Source organism: Tachysurus fulvidraco, chromosome 7 (assembly GCF_022655615.1).
Source record: "Tachysurus fulvidraco isolate hzauxx_2018 chromosome 7, HZAU_PFXX_2.0, whole genome shotgun sequence".
Classification (NCBI taxonomy): Eukaryota; Metazoa; Chordata; class Actinopteri; order Siluriformes; family Bagridae; genus Tachysurus; species Tachysurus fulvidraco.
In genome coordinates this window covers 24648046-24665545 of record NC_062524.1, presented here as the reverse complement: position 1 = coordinate 24665545, position 17500 = coordinate 24648046, and the positions used below count along the sequence as shown (strand labels likewise).

At 40.2% G+C, this 17500-nt stretch overlaps 1 protein-coding gene and 1 long non-coding RNA gene across 12 annotated transcripts in view; one reads left to right on the top strand and one right to left on the bottom strand.

The window, feature by feature from the left end:
- Positions 1 to 6242: 6242 nt before the first annotated feature.
- The window catches only part of LOC113635427, a 90148-nt gene continuing 78890 nt past the window's right edge, over positions 6243 to 17500 (bottom strand). The window contains exon 8 of one of the 2 annotated variants that reach the window (XR_007143550.1): positions 6243 to 6353. This is a non-coding gene — a long non-coding RNA (uncharacterized LOC113635427). The remainder of the gene's footprint in view (positions 6354 to 17500) is intronic. The other variant, XR_007143549.1, reaches the window with a different exon arrangement.
- Positions 16327 to 17500, top strand: part of LOC125145212 — a 3092-nt gene continuing 1918 nt past the window's right edge. For 3 of the 10 annotated variants that reach the window (XR_007143540.1, XR_007143539.1, XR_007143538.1), the window contains exons 1-2: positions 16327 to 16489; positions 17066 to 17188. The gene's annotated coding sequence lies outside the window, so the exon portion shown is untranslated. Of the gene's footprint in view, positions 16490 to 17065; positions 17189 to 17270; positions 17319 to 17500 lie in introns of those variants that run through there. The other 7 variants (XM_047816453.1, XM_047816452.1, XM_047816449.1 and 4 more) reach the window with 3 other exon arrangements.

The following is a 17500-nucleotide window of genomic DNA, read 5'->3' as shown; positions in this document are numbered from 1 at the left end:
TTTCCCTCCATGCTCTGGTAGAGATTAGATTAGAAATCTGTCCTGAGCTGCCTTTAGATGAAGCAGTCAGATACTCACAGCTGACCTGTTTTCATCCCAAGAACATCAGGAGAAAACTTTCAGGGTGAGCAGCCAAATGTGTGTGTGTGTGTGTGTGTGTGTGTGTGTGTGTGTGTGTGTGTGTGTGTGTGTGTGTGTGTGTGTGTGTGTGTGTGTGTGTGTGTGTGTGTGCATTATATTTTTGTGCATGAATGGCAGCCATCCATTTGCACATCTTGAGCTTGTTAGTGACAGGCAGCATCTCTGCCACAACATTAGCGACCAAAAACTGTTCAGCTGCTTGAAAATGTTTCACTTTAATGCTTTATTCAAGTCTTTATTTTGTAGCACAAAAGTGATGATTGGGTTTATTTATTTATTTATTTATTTGGTTGTTTGTTTCATTTTAATTAATTATTTTATTCATTCAATCATTCAATTATGTAAATGTATTCATTTGATCATTTGATTGTGTGTTTAAGTTAATTTGTTTATTTGTTTGTTTATTTATTTATTTATTTATTTACTTACTTACTTATTTATATGTTTATTTAAAATTTATTTGTTTGTTTTTGTAAATTTGCTCATTTATTTGTTTGTTTTTGTAAATTTGCTCATTTATTTATGTAAATTTATTTGTTTGTTTGTTTTAGTTCACTTATTCATTTAAAAGTATTTGTTTCACATTATTTATTTATCTAAATTTTTTTGTTTGTTTTAGTTAGTTATTTGTTTGTTTGTTTGTCAATTTAAATATTTCTATTTTTATTTTTTTCAGTTCCGCTGTGTTGACAATTAACTAGCTTGCTAAGTATCTGCCCCCTTCCTTTCCTGATTCCCATGTGTTAATGTTTTGGTTGTTTTGGTTCTTGTCTCCGCCCCCTGTTCTGTCATTGGTTAGTTTTCTAACTGTGTACACCTGTTCTGTGTTTGCGTACCCATCAGTCTGACTACGTATACTCTGCTGTTCTTGGTTTTAGTGTTTCAGTCTTGTTTTCTGAGTCCTCTTATCACGTGCTTCTGTGTTTTGACTTCTACCTGTGTGATGATGCTGATTATCTGTGGAAGTGTCCACACAGCGGCCCTACACTTTAAACTACAACACCTCCTTTTTAGCAGAAACGTACATACAATGATCGCGGTGGTTAAACAGCAGCGTCTCCTTATATATATATCAATTTCAATTTCAAGCTAAGCACAACTACGTAGTGTGGAAGAATTCAGTGTTGTGTAGTGTGGAAGAATTTAATTCTCGCACTTTCACCCTAATCAGTCTCCATATCACGTTACCGAGTGTGGTATGGGTTTGTTAATAGTAATAGCTAAAGTTATTAGAAGCATGGAGGTGGAGGAGGAGTGCGAGTCTGATAATGAACCGCAGAGCAACACGCAGGGACGACACGTCTAAACCCGTTTGTGTCAGAGGACTGCTGAGGGAGGGAAGAGAGGAAATCCTATTAGAGGAGTTGCTGCGCAGAAATAATTATCACTGATGATTCCACTCTCATAGTAATTACAGCTGTGGGATAAATGGGACCGTGGGCGCAACTGACCTAAAAAGATCCCTCGTCAACTGAGGCCTGATGAGACGCCGAGGGGATGGAGCTTGTGTAAAGAGTGAAACTCTGAAGCTCTGGAGAAGAAAGCATTTGAAAAAGAAAGAGTTTGCGAGGCGGTGACATGCTCGGTGATCTCGTGACTCGGGAGTGTGTGCTAAAATAATACGCTTGTGTTTAGGTCTGTTTGGAGGCTGGGAGCCAAATTTGCATATTCATGTGAATATTAGGCCACACCCAGATTTCAATCATGCATGAGTTTCAGTGATGAACAATTAAAGTGCATTGTTTTAATCTTGGCCTCTCTCTCTCTCTCTCTCTCTCTCTCTCTCTCTCTCTCTCTCCCCCTCTCTCGCTCCCCCTCTCTCTCTCTCTCCCTCCCTGTCTCTCTCTCCCTCTCTTTCTCTCTCTCTCGCTCCCTCTCTCTCTCTCTCTCTCTCTCTCTCTCTCTCTCCCTCTCTCCTCCTCTCTCTCTCTCTCTCTCTCTCTCGCTCTCTCTCTCTCTCCCTCTTTCTCTCCCCTCTCTCTCCCTCTCTCTGTCTCTCGCTCCCTCTCTCCCTCTCTTTCTCTCTCTTCTCTGCTTATGAAGGAACACTGATTGCTCTAAATGGCCCTGATTACATTTTAAATGTAGAACTAATTGCTGGTTTTTTTTCCCCCTCATAAGCCTGACAACTTTTTTAAACAGTCAAAATCCAAACATCTTCCTGTACAGAGGACGAAGAGGAAGAAAAATGGATGCTAGTGCTAGGAATTGTGACAGGATTTAGTAATGTATCTTCTGAAAATGTGTAGTATGTACACTATGGAATTCTTTATTTCTCTCTCTCTCTCCCTCTCTCACACACACACACACACACACACACACACACACACACACACACACACACACACACACACACACACACACACACCTCTTTCCGACAAAAACTTCAAGACCGTTTATAAAAACCTGCCGCAGCAGTGGCTGAGTGATCGGCAAAGTTAGCGAAAAGATAAAAGATGCTAAAGGACTTCATGAGATGTTGCTTCGGAGTCCCGAATGATGGATCATCCGGCAAGAGTCATTTTGCAGAGTGACGAAAGAGTAGAAAGAGGGGGAAACGGCGAAGACTCAAAGAGATGGATTCAGGAGGGCGAGGAGGCAGCTGCGGCGGAAAGCGTCTCCGCTGAGCTTACTGACAATGAAATCAATTAGAAAAAAAAAAAGCATTTAATCTAGCAGCTACAGACAGGATTCTTACCACTAATAGCATCCAAAAATTGTGTGTATACACAAGCGAAGGAGAGAGAGAGAGAGAGAGAGAGAGAGAGAGAGAGAGAGAGAGAGAGAGAGAGAGAGAGGGAGACAGCCATAGCTCTGGGCTGTTGGATGCCAGGGTAAATTGAAGTGTGTAAATTGTGGCATTACAGAGCCTTGGTGTGTTAAACTGGCAGTAGCTGGGGGTGGATTAGCAAGGCCAGTGCTAACATCTTTCTGCCGAGAGAGCCTCTTTTTGACGCTAATGGCTGCCAGTCTCGTCTTAAGCTCGTGTCAAACACTCAAACTCTGCCAGACTGCCTTCCTTCACACAGCGGTGCCTCCGCAAAAAATTCCAAAGAGCAGAATGAAGAATTCGGAGAGAACGCCCACGCACATTTCTACAGGAGGTCACAAATATAAACTAGTCGTTTGAAAAAAGTTCTGCGAGGACAATTTTACAATCTGACAAAATATATATGTATATATATATATATAGGAATATCTACGAAAATGTCGCGTGAACTCGGTGGAAGGTTTTAGATTTCAGAAATCATCTACAGTACTACCTAATTGCTTTTTGTGCAAACTCGGTATCGTGTTCAGAACGTGTGATTACTCGCTTTAATGACATCCGTGTGTGAGAATGAACAAAAGTTCTCATCACATGACTGGGTCCGTCGTCCGACTGAATAAAGTTTATTATAGAGATGTCTTTTTCACATTAGGATATTAGAAGGGCCGGAACAAATCACCTTCTGGGTAAGGTTCCAGAATTGAATATTGTGGCATGTGGTAGACTAGTGGTTAAGGTGTCGGGCTACCAATCAGAAGGTTGTGAGTTTGATCCCACGTCCTCCAAGCTGCTACTGTTTTGCCCCTGAGCAAGGCCCTTAACTCTCAGTTGTATAAAAATGAGATAGTGTAAGTCAATCTGGATGAGGGCATCTGCTAAATGCTGGAAATGTGTATGTAACTGAATAGATGTGTCGAATAGTCGAACGCTGTTGGATTCATCATTCATGTGGCCTGAGGTGAGATGCTGACATGTGTTTCACTACAACAGGGTGGAAATATGCAGAATGAAGTTATAGAGCTGTCCAGACCGCACATCATAACCGTCAGATGCCGGAGATTTCAGAGAACAGATAAATGTCAGTTTTGTGTTGATCAGACCATGTTGTGTGGGCCAGATTGATGCCTGCGCTGTTGCTTTGACTATCTTAGCCGTGTCTCAAATCGCTGATACACCGCGCTCGAGCTGTCTCGCTGCTTCTCTTCTCTTCTCTTCTCTTCTTTGTCTTTTATTCTTTACACGGGAACTCGATTCCGAGGTCAGGCAAGAAAATAAAGACTCGTGTGTTCTTATTTGGTATCATTTGTAAATAATTGACAATAAAAGAGTGAGGAATGAAAGGAGGGATAAAGAAAACAGGCCAGTGATCATACTGAAAAGGAGCCTTATTTATATGTCCGCAGGGCTTCTCTGTCTGTTTGTCTGTCTCTCTCTCTCTCTCTCTCTCTCTCTCTCTCTCTCTCTCTCTCTCTCTCTCTCGCTCTCTCTAAAAGCACATTAACTAATCCATATAAATGACCCCTTTCACTGTGAGCCCTGTGCATCAGAGGCTGACAGTATTCAGCACACTGTAGGCCAATTTCACATTGAATTTGCAGCGTGATTTGGAGCGTGCATGAGGAATCGCAATCCCGAAAAGCGCCGTTTCCATCCGCCCAAGTAGAGGTCGCTAAAAAGGAGACACGTAAATAGCCATCTTTCATAATAATGTAGCTCTGATGTAAACCCCAGAATAAGCCCACTTCTGTCATTGCATCAAATTCTGTGCATTTGTGTATGTGTGTGTGTATGTATGTGTGTGTGTGTGTGTGTGTGTGTGTGTGTGTGTGTGTGTGTGTGTGTGTGTGTGTGTGTGTGTGTGTGAAGGAGAGAGAGAAAGACAGAGAGAGAGAGAGAAAGAGAGAGAGAGAGAGACAGGGTCATCTGTCAATAGGGTGCCATGGAGTAAATGTGGGCAGATAACATTTAGATGCTGACAGATAAATCAGAAAGAGAGGGAGAAAGAAAGAGAGAGAGAGAGAGAGAGAGAGAGAGAGAGAGAGAGAGAGAGAGAGAGAGAGGGGAAAATGTGGAAGGTGTGTGTGTGTGTTGACCTTCAATTGAAATTCATGCTTTTATTGACATCCTCTTATTATCTCGGCCCCATTTCACAACGTGTGTGTGTGTGTCAATCGTGTGATGTTTTGAATATGAAGAGGGATTTCGTCGTATAAAAGAAAAACATGCAGGGTCAAGAAATCCTCTGCGCCTCAGTGTTTCAGAATATCCGAACAAAAACCTCTTTCCTTGTCCTTAAGCGTTCTACATCCTGATTGTGAACAAAGCTCTTCCGTTTCACCGGCGCAACCAGCGTTTTGTTTGTTAATCCTATTTACCCTCGGGTAAAGATGATCTGTAAAATAGAGCACGTTCCAGCGAAACAAAGCCGTCAATCGAATCCAATAATAACATTTTCCCTTTCCGGCTACGGCGTATATCAGTAAGAAGAAAATGAATATGTAGACAATGTGACATGAGTCGGAGTCTGAAAATGCATCTAATAAGTGTTTGTAAAATAATGTTTGTTATAATATTGAGTGTGAAGAGAGAAACAGCGCCTCCCATCTGTGCTGTTACGTATTCGTGGTGAGGAACCGCATTATGTATGTACAACTTATCACAAGCCGACGACCTGAGATTACCTAATCTCGCTCGGACGTAATCCTCTCCATGATCCATACATCGTGCTTTTCCTCATCACAGTCATCTTCAGTTTGCTCATTACCTTTTATGGAGTCGCTAATTGTTTATGAGTGGAATATTTTTCTCGCCATGTAGTCTAGGAACTCTTTCCTAATAAAATACCTCAGGATATAAACAGGCACAAATATTCTATAATCATCTTGGACACGCGCTATATAGCTATATAGCTAGCGATGTAGGTGGCTAGCTAGCGATATAGGTGGCTAGCTAGCGTGTGGTAAACTAGCATCCGCTCGTCACTGCTTTTATAGGTAGAGTTTACTTTATTGGATCAATGTTTACAGCATAAAAAGAGATTTTATCCATCACCGATGTTAGCTCAGATAGCTAGCAAAGTGCTTAGCATGTAGAAGATCGAATTAAAAGGATCTAGTTACTATATAATCGTTTCATCTTTAAACATTTCAGATCGAGTTCATTCAGCTAATCATTATAAAAACAATAAAAAAGCATCATTAGGATTGAGGGAGTTTTTAGCATAGCATAGAAATTCTCTTCATTTTTAGGTGCATAACGGGATCGAGTGCCAGACAGCGATCACCTGAAATACTCTAAAACATATACAGGATATGCAACAGATACAAAAGCCGCTGATATCCCGACCAGGACAAAGGAAGTAAAGTAGAATTGGATAAAGATTTAGATTTCTACCTTGAGGTTGCAGTAGTGAAGGTCAATGGAACATTTTCTCCCCTGAGACCTGAGCGAGATTAGAGAAACACAAAATGTTAATTAGAAACGTCGGAGTGAACTGTTAGATGCACTGAAATGTAGATTCTGTGTAAGAGGGAGAAGAAATAAAGACACACTCACGTCTACACGTTTATTTTTAGAACCGAATCTATTGTATCATGTGCAATGACAATAAAGAATCTATCTATCTATCTATCTATCTATCTATCTATCTATCTATCTATCTATCTATCTATCTATCCATCCATCCATCCATCCATCCATCCATCCATCCATCCATCCATCCATCCATCCATCCATCCATCCATCTATCTATCTATCTATCTATCTATCTATCTATCTATCTATCTATCTATCTATCTATCTAAAAAATTATAAAAAATATCATATAAAATTGATACTTTTAATGTGGTAGCTTAGTGGGCAAGGTGTTGGACCACTGATCGGAAGGATGTGAGTTTGAATCCCAGGTCTATCAAGCGTCCTACCAACTGCTAGGCCCTTGATCAAGGCCCTTAACCTTCAATTGCTCAGTTGTGTTTAAAAAAAAAGATAAAATGTAGGTTCCTTAAATGTAATGTAAATGTAAATGTACTTGGTTGTTTGATAGAGATCTATGCTGTAGGGTTCAGACTAAGACCTTAAAGGGTTCCATCGTAAAGACAAGCCTAAGAACCATCTACAATGGTACTGTACAAGGGGACGGTTTGAGACATAAGCTTCATGCCAACCTCAACCTCAGGCTAAAACACATCAGCATATCTGTTTTTGTTTTTTTTTCTTCCTCCGAAGTGCTCATTAGTCTTGCAGCCCTAAAGCATTATTTTGACCCAGGAGAAGAAAAGACAACGGCGGGACGTGTCTCGTTCGCTCGATCCAAATGCAGCCCTGAAGCAAAAGGAGGCATAGCGGGATATCCACCAGATGTGTGGTCATATCCTCGTATCTGTCTCTGCCTCTGCAGGTGAGATAAAGACGACTAAAGACAAATAAAAAAATGCACAAAGAGACAGACAGAGAGAGAGGACACAGAGAGAGAGAGAGACAGCGAGAGAACCTAAACACTCCTAAAGAGAACCTCAACATCCTCGTCTCTGCCTCGTGTCTTTTCCTCACTGCTACAGTCTCTAACCCATACAGCAGAGCCACCCTAACTACAGTACCTTTAATTCTTGCTGAAACTTTTCTGTCACACACAACACTCCTGACACTTTTTGTTACTTTCAAATGCTCTCACGTGTGAACACAACGGACAATCGTGTGTAAAACTTCACGGTTTATAACAGAGATAAAAGAGTTCACAGAGACGATACCGTGTAAGATCGTCGGGTTAACGGTGGTTTGTACGTTGCCCCTTAATATCATCGTTAAAACCAAGTACACTTCTCCATGGCGTGTCTACCGTAACAGTCAGATTTTTTTACTAATTATACTGTAACGTTAACACAGGATCGAGAGAGAGAGAGAGAGAGAGAGAGAGAGAGAGAGAGAGAGAGAGAGAGAGAGAGAGAGAGAGAGAGCGCGCATAAACCATTTGTTTTCTGTCGGCATGTGTCAGACGGCAGAAAGGGAAATGAGAAAGGGCAGGAGAAAAAATAGATGAAACGAAGTGGAGGGAATCATCTGTGCACTGAAAAATCCTCGAACTCTTCTGGGTGGAGAGAAAGACGCCATCCATCAGCCGACGTACATGTTTTAGGTTCGTCTCAAACGTGGCCTATACAGTACATTTGCACCAGCTGATAATTCATGGTGAACTGAAAAGAAAGTTGGTTTGGATCCAGAGTTAAAGATCAGTCCAGTTACGATCCGATATTCATTATCCTTCAATGCCAGCAATAACAATCGCATTAAATACATACTGCATCTGACCTTTTTCTAGAGAATTCCAGCACAGACATGGCTGCCTATAATGCGTGCAGCAGATTACACAGTCGGCTGGGCTGTAACATTGTAATCATCAAACCACAAAAATGTGCAAATTTAGAATTAATGATAACATCTCTCTCTCTCTCTCTCTCTCTCTCTCTCTCTCTCTCTCTCTCTCTCTCTCTCTCTCTCTCAGCTGGAAATTACATCGTCGAATCCCCCAAAGCGCAATGGCTCTGCTGCTAAAAGTGTAAAGACTGCATGTCATCCTTTTGCCCTCCAATAAGATCTACATCTGAACACTCAGAACATCAAGATTAAGAAGCTTAAGGTAATAGAGTTTGGGGAGCGTGAGCGTGTGTCGGCTACACGAGCAGATTGGAATTCGTGAAAGTTTGTTCTTTAAAAAGTTTCCTGTTTTGTAGTCTTCATATTTCTATTGTTTCCTTTTCAAAAACTTTTTGATTGCTGCCAAAATTAACTCGGACTCCACCCACCGCGAGGAACAAGCCGCTCTTTACTTCTTTTAGATTGCAGCTTGTCTTAATGTCGCTGCTCGTTTTCAAGCTACACCCCTACGTTAACCCCCCTCCCGTCGCGTCACCTCAGAAAGCCGGTCGCCATGGGAACGGTTAGCGAGTGCCCGCGGGTGAAGGACCCTCCTCTTTTGAGTGTTCTCGTTAGGGCTCTCATTCTGCTCCGTTAGAGACGCAGCTCCAGCCATGTTGAATTAGTGCTAATTAGGATAATTGCGTTGACACTGGCGGCTCGGGGAGAAATGGCTTCCGTGAAAAAAAGTTCAGGGAATAAATCAGAGAAGAAGCTAAAAGCGCACGGTTTAAGAATATGACTGCAGATGATGATGATGATGATGATGATGATGATGATGATGATGATATTATTCCTTCTCACGGTAATCTGGAAAAACTGGAAGTAGTTCAAAGCGAAGTGCTGCTCGACAAGTACTTAAATTAATTTACTTAATTATCTGATTAAACAATTGATCTAAAAAATATCTGAATGGTGCTTTAGAGTTACACATGAGGAAAGAAAGGATTCTGGTATCTAATTAAACAATCAATTACAATGAGGAGAGGAGGAAGAAATGAGAAATGGAGGGAGAAGAGAAGAGAAGAGAAGAGAAGAGAAGAGAAGAGAAGAGAAGAGAAGAGAAGAGAAGAGAAGAGAGGAGAGGAGAAGAGAAGAGAGGAGAAGAGAGGAGAGGAGAAGAGAGGAGAGGAGAGGAGAAGAGAAGAGAAGAGAGGAGAGGAGAGGAGAAGAGGAGAGGAGAGGAGAGGAGAAGAGAGGAGAGGAAGAGAAGAGTGGAATATAAAAAGGAGAGAAGAAAAGAGAGGAAGAAGAGGACGAGAAGAGGAGAGAGAAAGAAGTGAAGAGAGGAAGAGGAGAGATGAGGAGAGAGATAGAAGAGAGAGGAGGAGGAAAGGAGAGAGAAAGAAAATGAGAGAGGAAGAGGAGGAGAAAGGAAGAGGAGAGGAGAGATGAAGAGGGAAGGTGCATTTAAGCAATTGTTAGCAAAGCCGCAGCTCATAGCTACTGTATTAAAGTGCAAGTGTGCAAATGTGTAAAGAGTGTGTGTGTGTGTGTGTGTGTGTGTGTGTGTGTGTGTGTGTGTGTGTGTGTGTATGTGTGTGCATATGTGTGTTTATGTGCTTATGTAAGGTAATCAGAAGCAAAGATCTTCGTACTGACTGCATTAAGCCCAACGTTCTGCTCTACTATACAGTCTACATTGAAATGTCCACTCAGAAAGACGCCTCTGTAGCGCTGTCTCGCTGTCTCAGAGGTAGACTTTAGCTGTCATAGTTTTGCTGTGGTACCTCTAGATTTTGTGGATTATGTCGTTCAAAATGTCTGTGTTTTGTTTCACAGGGAATGAGGGCATGGACACTTCAGCACAGTGGAATACTTTTCTTCACATATACAGTACCAACTGAGGAGGTTGGGGTCAGAGCACAGGAACAGCGATGATACAGCACCCCTTGAGCAGCGAAGGTTAAAGGCCTCGTTTAATGGTCCAACAGTGGCAGCTTGGCAGTGCTGAGGGTTAAACCCTGATCCTTCAATCAACAACCCAGAGCCTTAACCACTTGAGCCACCACTGCCCCCACAGCTGCGATGAATATTTCCACACTTCACAACTCAATAAACAACGGTGTGTTTTTCGTGGCGGGTTGATCTTGCGTTTAACAAAGTAAGAAATCCACACTTTTAATCCCTTACAAACAATTAGCGCTCTTCAAATACAAAATGGAGGCGTCTGGACTTTCACTTCTACAGTACAGATGCTGCTGTAGAGATTCTGTTCTTTATATCATATAATTGATTGTGTATTATACACACACACACACACACACACACACACACATAAAAACACACACATACACATTCAAACCACAAAACAGCCACAGAGCATCAATGATCGATGCATCGTCACACTTTACAGAAGCTTTCCATTGTTCCATATTTGGTCTGATCTATCCAAGTGTCCAGGTGATGTGTCACTTTCAAACAGATAAGCAATTAAACTCTAACCGTACACTCTGGTGTATAAAAATATATGTATATATATCTAAGGGAAATAAACATTAAGTGTCTATTAAAAGAAACAGCTGTAATTTTTGACCTGGTATTCTTTTAATGGAATTGGCCCGAACACATGAACACCAAATGAGACCACGCAGACACGGAGACACACTAACCACTAAACCACATTACACCGGTTTATTACACTAAAGGGACTTTCATGTGTAATTAAAAGTGTCGCTTGAGGCTGAGTGGTGGAAATTAATTCACCTTAATTTACAGTGAGTGAATTATTTTTTCTCGCTCTCTTACAGGCGGTAAAAATGACGCTTAATGTCCGCGAACTGTTATGGACAATCATTCGCTATGGAATCTCAGTAACTACAATAAACCTTATGTTTAGAAAAGCTATATGCAATTAACACAGGTGCTGATGGATGAGACAATAACGTCTTGTTATCTAACCGTATGGTGCTTGTGATGTATAAAGAGATGTGTTAGTTTAACCAGAGGTGCTGGTTAGGGTTAGCTTTTCTATGCCCGGTATGAGGGTCATGATGGTACTGGTACTGACTGCACTGTGTGAAATACAGAGAGTCTATTGCACCAGAATAATTGCTTTTTTCACTTGTGACTAGCAACGGCTTAAAATAGCTGCGAACGAAATGTTAGAACCTCTTGTGGGCATTTTCGATCCTGTACAAAATCCGAATCCTTCCCACGACTCTGACAGAAAATTCTGTTGCTTATTTGAGAGCTGAAATTACCCATGATACATCTCTAGACAGTTGTATGGAGTTTGGTTATTAAAATGTTAACACTCGTGTAAAATTATTAAAGTATAGCCGTATGGCTGTAGCAATGTGAAAATGGTTTTGTAATTTTTAGGTTAATTTCTAGTAAGTAGAAGGTACAGTAATGTGAATAAACAGTCATGGTGCGAGTCAATTTGCAGACTAATGCTAAATATTACAGCTTGCTTTGGAAACATGGGCCCGTATTCATAAAGAGTCTAAGAACGATCTCAGAGCGCTCCTTAATTCAGCCTAAAATGTCTAACTATGAATCTTATCTTCAGAGTGATTCAGGACCAAACTCGGTAGTGATGTGTCGTTCATGAACGAGTGGTTCATTCATTCAGAGTGGTTCATTCATCACGTAACAGCATACTAATGTAATACTGACTTTATTCATTTATTCATTCATTTTCTACCGCTTGTCCGAACTGCTCGGGTCACGGGGAGCCTGTGCCTATCTCAGGTGTCATTGGGCATCGAGGCAGGATACACCCTGGACGGAGTGCCAACCCATCACAGGGCACACACACACTCTCATTCACTCACACACTCACACACTACGGACAATTTTCCAGAGATGCCAATCAACCTACCATGCATGTCTTTGGACCGGGGGAGGAAACCGGAGTACCCGGAGGAAACCCCCGAGGCACGGGGAGAACATGCAAACTCCACACACACAAGGCGGAGGCGGGAATCGAACCTCGACCCTGGAGGTGTGAGGCGAACATGCTAACCACTAAGCCACCGTGCCCCCCCCCTAATGTTGACTTTAATATTTATTAAATTATAAAACTATCAGATATCATAAATCTATCAAAATATTTGAGCAATAAACATTTTCTGAAAAAATTTTAAAGTCTCCTTTTTTTATTGTTTAATATTTCTTGAGGATATGTGTGGTGTGTGAGGTTGGATGTGTTGGGGAATTAACATGTACCATTTTAATTACATTCTGCTGAAGTGAACGAAATGATTAGAAAAATAAGATTTGTTTATTTTGTTGAACGAGATTTAAAGAACCAAATCGGTAAAATGATCCGAACTTCCCGTCACTAAAACTCAGAACAACTCTGAACAAGGGAAATACAACAACTTTTAGCTTAGTGAGTAGGCGGGGCTAAACCTGTTACTAAGTATGTCACATGCTTTTGAAGACTGATTGGTCGTCTAATAGAAACAAATAGGGAGTTAGATCATTTCTGCCGCTATGTTATTTCAGCTCTGTTTCTGAGATGTTAGCATTAAGATTGTTAAATGTTTGGCCACTGATCCATCTACTGCCATCTAGTGGATGTTGCTTTTAATCCTCCAGATGTACATACAATACCTAAGCATCGATGTGAACGATATTTGTGAAAGTGGAGATAATTTTCTTCTTGTTCGAGAAAATATACACATTAAACAGAAAATAGAGCCAAGGCTAGTGTAAAATTAACGTCGTCGGCTTGATTTGGCGTTCCAACGCGATGTGAGAAAACACAATTAGCTACACTGATCAATAACAGGAGCTCACTTCTAATATAACAGAGTGCTTTTTGACTTTACAGTGAGTTAAAATATACAGATGTTGGCACGTGATCTGGAAACTGCTTTTATTGTACAGTGCAGTTTTACCCAAAGCTCTGATGCTGACAGTGATATATGGGCTGAATCACCCTTATTGACCAAGCCATTATAAACCATAATTCCATTTAATAAGCACTACTCATAACTGGTGAGATGAATATGAGGCCTGAGCATGCTGTCACTTTGTAAGATAATTATAGAGTCCTGAATAATAATGTGAAGCTATTTAGTTAATCGCAAATGCTCGCTCTCTGTCCCCTGGGGAGATACGGCTAGCACACTGAGTGCTAGCATCTGTGCTAGGTTTAATAACTTTAGTCAAAGGCTTCTGTGTGTGTGTGTGTGTGTGTGTGTGTGTTTGAGAGAGAGAGAGAGAGAGAGAGAGAGAGAGAGAGAGAGAGAGAGAGAGAGAGAGTGCTAGCCCTGGCAGCTATACCTGCTTGCCTCAGCTCTTTCAGGCTTTAGTGCTTTTAGCGTTAGCTCACAGTCAAAAGAGCAAAGCTCAAAGCTGTGGGACACTGACACCACAAATAAAAAAAAAGAAAAAGAAAAGTGGGAAGAGGTATAAACCATTTCTCACATTAATGAGACGTGTCACTTATTTAGCAAAAGAAAGCAAGGCTAGCTGAGCCGTGCATGAGGAGAACATTTTCCTAGCCTTTTCTTTAGCTCAGACTTCCCATTAAAGCTGTAATGGAGTTTATGCTAATAGTTAATAATATTTCCTGAGATGGCCGACGTACGAGTACAGCAACACAGCCAGATAATGGAGTTTAGCAGCATAAAAAAATCGACACTTTCAAGCTATTTTTCAAAAATCTGCTTAATCCTGTCCAGGACATTCAAGGACAGGGGATGAGAATGAAGGGATGAAAGAAAGGATGGAGCAGATGGACCAAAGAGAAGGTTGAGCGATTGCAGGGAAGAGAAAAACAGATGGAGAGGAAGACGGGATGGATTGAGAGAAAGACAGGACAGATTAATGCTTGAGAGAGAGAGAGATGGAGGTGTCCCTGAACGTCCATGGAGCTGCTAATCGAATCCGTCTCTCAGGACGATTTAAATCTGACCTCATCACTGTTTTTAGCCAGGCAGTCCCAAGATTCCTAAAATTTATTCTATAGCAAATATCTACACACACACACACACACACACACACACACACACACACACACACACACACACACACACACACCTTAAACTTCATCAGTGGTCAGTGTATAGTACTTTAAGCAGAAAACAGTGCTTGCTAGTGTACCATACACCAGTCCTAAGACATGCTACACGATAAACCAGCTTCAGTTGTGTTCTGTTTCATGTATTCAGTATTCAGACACTCTGAGGAAAAGAAATTCCCAACTACATGTAATCTTTGAGGACAACAACCTCCTCATCAATTGTCAGACTGTATATTTATAATCACACCCTCCGGTGTCACCCAAATGAGGATGAGGTTCTCTTTTGAGTTTAAAAGGTTCCTTCCTCTTCCATCTAAGGGAGTTCTTCATCACCACAGTCACCTCAGACTTGTTCATTAGGTATAAATACAAACACGTTTAAATACGAGTCTAATATTAATCTTGATTTTTATTTTTTTTTTTTATTGTTAATCTTTGTATAATATAAAATTTTTGTATCATGTTCCTTATGTTCCGTAAAGCTGCTTCAAGACAACGTCCACTGTTAAAAGCAAAAATACAGATAAATTTGAATGGAATGGAATGGAAGTTCTTTATATTGTATTGTATCATTATATTGTATTATAGTATGTTTATATTATATTATGTTATATTATAAAAAGCAAAAATATGAATTAAACTTATATAGGGTTAAGAAAAAGTTAATCAACAATGCTTAGCTTAAGTTTCTTTGCAATATGTGTAATATTCTGTCAAAAAGTGTTTGCATGTCCTGTGAAATGAAAAAGCTCCCTGTCTGAGGCTACAGGCCACTTATGACCCTCAGCCAGCAGGGGACAGATCAATTCAATTCAATTCAAGTTTATTTGTATAGCGCTTTTTACAATAGACATCGTCTCGTAGCAGCTTTACAGAACATAAACATAGAGCAGAAGGTAAACATAAGGAATGATAAAAAAAATAACGAATAATAAAAGGAAAATAATTAACAGAATAAAAAAATTCAAGATTATTATTAGATATATATATATAGTTCACAATGTGTATGTATTTATCCCCAATGAGCAAGTCTGAGGTGACTCAGGCAGCAGTGGCAAGGAAAAACTCCCTTAAATTGGTAAAGGAAGAAACCTTGAGAGGAACCGGACTCAAGGGGGAACCCATCCTCATATGGGTGACACTGGGGGTGTGATTGTAATATACAGTCAGATAAATGTTGTATTGGTGTAAGGATCATGGACTTCAGATCTCCTTAGTATCACAGAGTCTAACTGGAGATGTCTCGGGATTCTTAGAGTCCGCCTCGGCTCAGTGGACGTCCAAAGGCTTCGTCCCACAGAGGACATTGGGAGCTGGTACAATGTCTGGATGCCTCAGGATGGGTACAAAGAGAGAAGCAGTGGAGAGGGATTAACATATCTGCTGTTCATAAAAATGTGCAGGTCTGATGTACTGGTGCATGATGTATTATGTGTACGCCTGACTAAAGAGATGAGTTTTTAATCTACGTTTAAACTGGGAAAGTGTGTCTGAGCCCCGAACACTATCAGGAAGATCACAGCGCAAGGTCAAGTTTGGAACTGTAAAACAAATCATGTTCATCTCTAAACAAGACTGAAAAACAGCTGGGAACAAACAGCTACCAAAACATTAGAAATGTCCATAATAATCAACGATACCTCCATATGAATCTATAATTATATGGTAATTATAGAAATTTCCCATAGGCTCACCCATTTCCCTTCAAAATCTATTCCAGTTTATAGAATATATCAAGATAACTCTTATTTACTGAGCTGTACACTCTGTTTACTAAAAAGCTGGCATTGTTGATGAGTACAGTAATATATCTAATATCAGTCTTGAATTTTGTACTCTATTAATCTTTATATTATTCTTTATATTAACCTTTTGTTCTATGTCTATGATCTGTAAAGCTGCTTTGAGACGATGTCAATTGTAAAAAGTGCTATACAAATAAACTTGAATTGAATTGAATTGTATTGCATGTATTATATTATACTTTATAGTAGAAGCCGCGTGGATTCTTGGTGATGTCACCGGAAAGTTCTGGAACTCCGGTGTCCTCAGTCTGCGTACATTCTATACTCGGCTGTGTCAGTCTGTACGGTGGATTTAAATCGTTTTGTTAGCCGAAAGACTTTTCTTTAAGCATTTCTTCAAAAGTCTGTTGGACTTGGAACGGCGAGTTATGCTTCCATAAGGTAATACTGAGTTCCTTTTCCTTCTGAAACACAGACAGGATTCAGAAACGTTTCTGTTTATCCACCTAAAACTCTTCTAAAGGGAATATTGAAATATGTTTAGAATTCAAAATTCAAATATCAACAAAAAACAGAGATATATATATATATTTTAGCCTGACAGATAGATTAAGTCAGCATCTTAACCTTAAGGTTATAGCGAACGGTTTGTGTGTCTGCTTCAATTCGACTAAAGAGATCAGCGGGGTGAAAGATAAAGCTGCACACCTCTGTAAGAAATGGCAGGGATTTTGGGGAAAAAAATTAAAAAAAAATCATATCAGATGTTTTTTAGACTAGGTAAGAAAAAAAAGTTATATAAATACTACTAAATACTACTTTTGTTTGTCTCACACACCCTTTCCATCAAACTGTAAAAGGCATCTCTCCTGTGGGTCACCCAACAGATTTATTTATTTATTTATTTAGTTATTTATTTATTCATTCATTCATTCATTCATTCATTTATTACTTTATTGCTGGAAATCTCCGGTCATGTCTCTGTCATTTAAAATCATTCCTCTTTGTTTGGTTAAGATCCTCTCATGTTCCTTTGCTGACCTATGATTCATGAAGCCCCAGAAAAGCAGCTCTAAAGCATGATACTGCCACCACCGTGCTGCATTGTGGGTATGGAGCTGTTTTGAGGATTGTTTGATGGTGAGTTCTGACGTTGCTGTACAGTAGGTCTCCTGGAAGCCTCTCTGGACAGATTTTATATTCTTGTTTTCTATTTCAGAGGGATGTTCTGTTCTTGGTGTTGCTCCATGTTCTCGATTTGACGATAACGGTCTTTAAGCCATATGACTGATTTTTTAAACCCTTTTCCTGACTGTTATCTTTCAGCACATGACATAGCAAGCATCTAATCACTTCACTAATAGCGGCTACATAATAATTATTGTATTAAATAATTATATAAAGATTAAATGTGATTGGTTCGTTCTGATTACACCCCCAACCAGTTATTTT